The 4,231-nt window shown below is 47.6% G+C and overlaps 1 long non-coding RNA gene across 1 annotated transcript; it reads right to left on the bottom strand.

Annotated features, from left to right (window-relative positions):
• Nucleotides 1-1,970: 1,970 nt before the first annotated feature.
• LOC115251226 (uncharacterized) lies at nucleotides 1,971-2,819 on the bottom strand. The gene is made up of 2 exons (XR_003889798.1): nucleotides 2,416-2,819; nucleotides 1,971-2,269 (listed from the first exon to the last, which is right to left on the bottom strand). It is a non-coding gene; the product is annotated as an uncharacterized lncRNA (long non-coding RNA).
• Nucleotides 2,820-4,231: the final 1,412 nt, after the last annotated feature.

Here is a 4,231-nt window from a genome sequence, read left to right as displayed (position 1 = left end):
TAACTCTTTCCTAAAATTAGCATTGTTGGTTGGATTTATGTGATACTCTTCTTAAAAAATGAAGTTTTTGCCATATCTTTAAATTGGCTGTTGGCTGCACCTCTGCAGGACGTCTGAACCGTCCTGGATGGGACCAACCTGCCACAGCTTGACCCACTTTCCTGAGCGCTGTTCGATACAGTCATTAGCCTAAAGCATTTCTTAATTCCATTTGGCCCTAAGCTAAAGATCTCTTTATTGATCGCAATGGTTTGACTTTTTCAGAGTCAAGTCTTATTTTAAATGGCAGCTAAAGCAGAGGATGAATGTGGAAAACATCTTTTACACCTGAGGGTTTAGTCTGTGTGTTCCATCAAGTCAAAGGTTAAAAAATAATGTAAAAAAGCAAAAAACGGAACTCTCTTTGATATCCTGTTTTGAGGGATATGAGATGAATGTGTGAAGATGATCAACCTGCAGCAGGAAATACGTCGTTGTTCTTAAAAGTGCCGTCACGAGGTGGACTCACAGACTCACTGCCTGAGAAATCTCATCGCCTTGGTAACAGAAAGCATCTGACAGCCGTATTCAAAGTGCATCACAGTGCCTGTATGAGACAACGGTGACTCAAATATTGTACATTTTCCACAGAAGAATGATCAGAAAGTTGCATTAGATTTCCTGGTTCTTTGTGTTGCCTTCAGGAACGTTGTGGTTTCCTAATGAAGTCACATTACTCGCGTCCACAGGTCCTCCACAGGGCAGAGACCCAGAACCTGTCATGGTGCTGTCCTTTATTTATTGAAACTATTTCTAATGTTCTTATTCCAATTTACTGTTTTTACATCTGGCGCTGAGCTCCAACACACTAGAACTTCTGCTGGTCCTCAAGTCCTCTGATGTCAGACAGAGGTGATGATGTCAGATGGACACGTGAGCAGACATGATGATGTCAGACAGAGGTGATGATGTCAGATGGACACGTGAGCAGATGTGATGATGTCAGACAGAGGTGATGATGTCAGATGGACACGTGAGCAGACGTGATGATGTCAGACAGATGTGATGATGTCAGATGGACACGTGAGCAGACGTGATGATGTCAGACAGAGGTGATGATGTCAGATGGACACGTGAGTAGACGTGATGATGTCAGACAGATGTGATGATGTCAGATGGACACGTGAGCAGATGTGATGATGTCAGACAGAGGTGATGATGTCAGATGGACACGTGAGCAGATGTGATGATGTCAGACAGAGGTGATGACGTCAGATGGACACGTGAGCAGACGTGATGATGTCAGACAAGAGGTGAGGATGTCAGATGGACACGTGAGCAGATGTGATGATGTCAGACAGAGGTGATGACGTCAGATGGACACGTGAGCAGACGTGATGATGTCAGACAAGAGGTGAGGATGTCAGATGGACACGTGAGCAGACGTGATGACGTCACATGGACATGTGAGCAGACGTGATGATGTCAGATGGACATGTGAGCAGACATGATGACGTCAGACAGAGGTGATGATGTCAGATGGACACGTGAGCAGATGTGATGATGTCAGATGGACATGTGAGCAGACGTGATGATGTCAGATGGACACGTGAGCAGACGTGATGACGTCACATGGACACGTGAGCAGACGTGATGATGTCAGATGGACATGTGAGCAGACATGATGACGTCAGACAGAGGTGATGATGTCAGACAGAGGTGATGATGTCAGATGGACACGTGAGCAGACGTGATGATGTCAGACAGAGGTGATGATGTCAGATGGACACGTGAGCAGATGTGATGATGTCAGACAGAGGTGATGATGTCAGATGGACACGTGAGCAGATGTGATGATGTCAGACAGAGGCGATGATGTCAGATGGACACGTGAGCAGACGTGATGATGCAGCGTACAGCCGGTCAAACGATTCTGCTAACGAGCTGATGGCAACATTACACACAAAGTTGGGTTAATGAACAGGACAAAGCACAGAGCCCACAGACACGTTTAATATGGTGCTAATGGCAACAATATTCAGTTGGTAACGTTTGAATGCAAGAACAAGATCGTCATCATCATCATCATATTAATATCATAATACTGATACAATATTGTCAGTATTATCAGTATTATTATTGTTGTTGTTCTCATCGTAACCATCATCATTATTCTTGTTGTTGTTGTACAAACAGTTTCGCGGCCTCTGATTGGCTCCACTCACCCAACACGTTCGAGGAGGCCGCTTGATTTTTTCCTGGTCTGTACTATTGTTGCCTATGTGGGGGGCTGGAAATGGGAAAGGTGGATTAAACTGGTTCTTAATACTAATCAACATTAACTCTTCATCTTCCCGCATTATGAATACATAATTGAGCGTTTGTGGTTCATGTCTGCACGTATTCAGTCGTAAATTAGCGTTAATTGGCTCTCACCGATGTCTGCACCCCTTCTGCCTCGGTATGATGGTTCAGCTCAAAATGGCCGCGGAGAAGCAGTGGCGCGGGTCGATGCTTTTTCCAGATATTTCTAGAAAATGGAGCTGCGTCGTTTCTGAAGGAGCTTCCTGCTCGTAACCGGACGCCCAGGTGAGGCTCTTCTTCTGTACTCCAGCTGGTGTTTGAGGAGCCTTTTACCGAGCCGAACCGGGCTGGTAGATGCGCTTCCTGCCTCATATCTGCTGTCGCTTTGGGTTTTTCTGTGCACGTACTGAACGGATCAAAGTGCACGTGCACAAAGTGGTTTAAGGACAATATGTCCAGCATGTCATGCACGGAGTGTGTAAAGGTGTGCACGTCGGTGTGTGTGAGGCGGAGCAGGCCTGTCGCTACGCCTACAGCTGTGCAACACACATACACACACACACGCACGCACACACACACACTCACACACACTCACACACCATAACGTCACCAAGCCAGGATTCCCCTGTCAGAGTTGTGACAGGTCATATTTCAGATGCATTTTGTGTGTGGTTATTAATCTATAATAGAAGGTTAGTAGGTGAGTAGAAGGTTAGTAGGTTAGTAGAAGGGATAGTAGGAGGTTAGTAGGTTAGTAGAAGGTTAGTCATTTTTCGTGACAGTTGATCAATAAGCTCTGCAGCTATAATCATTTGGTGAATATTAGTCATTCCACTTTTGAACAACAATACTAGTTAGCTGTGTCAGCAACGCGCCACTTTAGCCTCCCGTGCACGTATCTGTGCTACATTAATATAGTTATAATATTGTTATTGCTCAGTTTCTTTGGAAATATCTGTTATTCAACAGTCTAGTTTGAGATATTGAGGTTTGATTTGGAACATGTCAGATGTCAGACAGCTCGATGAGTTATCCTAAACCATGAGGAGCTTCCAGCGGTGCACACCTTCAAAGACCTTCAAAGACCTTCAAAGACCTGCTGCGTCTGGCCAACGTGCACGCTCAGACCCAACTTCCACGACACCTCCTCTCCTGGCCAACGTGCACGCTCAGACCCAACTTCCACCACACCTCCTCTCCTAGCCAACGTGCACGCTCAGACCCAACTTCCACGACACCTCCTCTCCTGGTCAACGTGCACGCTCAGACCCAACTTCCACGACACCTCCTCTCCTGGCCAACGTGCACGCTCAGACCCAACTTCCACGACACCTCCTCTCCTGGTCAACGTGCACGCTCAGACCCAACTTCCACGACACCTCCTCTCCTGGCCAACGTGCACGCTCAGACCCAACTTCCACGACACCTCCTCCTGGCCAACATGCACGCTCAGACCCAACTTCCACGACACCTCCTCCTGGCCAACATGCACGCTCAGACCCAACTTCCACGACACCTCCTCTCCTGGCCAACGTGCACGCTCAGACCCAACTTCCACGACACCTCCTCCTGGCCAACATGCACGCTCAGACCCAACTTCCACGACACCTCCTCCTGGCCAACGTGCACGCTCAGACCAAACTTCCACGACACCTCCTCTCCTGGCCAACGTGCACGCTCAGACCAAACTTCCACGACACCTCCTCTCCTGGTCAACGTGCACGCTCAGACCCAACTTCCACGACACCTCCTCTCCTGGTCAACGTGCACGCTCAGACCCAACTTCCACGACACCTCCTCTCCTGGTCAACGTGCACGCTCAGACCAAACTTCCACGACACCTCCTCTCCTGGTCAACGTGCACGCTTCATGTCTCGCTCATCGCTGACGCAGCAATTTTTCCTTTGTTAAAATGGAATTTTCCTCTTTATATGTGTTAAAGTTTAGA

This window comes from Takifugu rubripes, chromosome 10 (genome assembly GCF_901000725.2).
Source record: "Takifugu rubripes chromosome 10, fTakRub1.2, whole genome shotgun sequence".
Lineage (NCBI taxonomy): Eukaryota > Metazoa > Chordata > Actinopteri > Tetraodontiformes > Tetraodontidae > Takifugu > Takifugu rubripes.
This window is presented reverse-complemented; position numbering and strand designations above follow the sequence as displayed.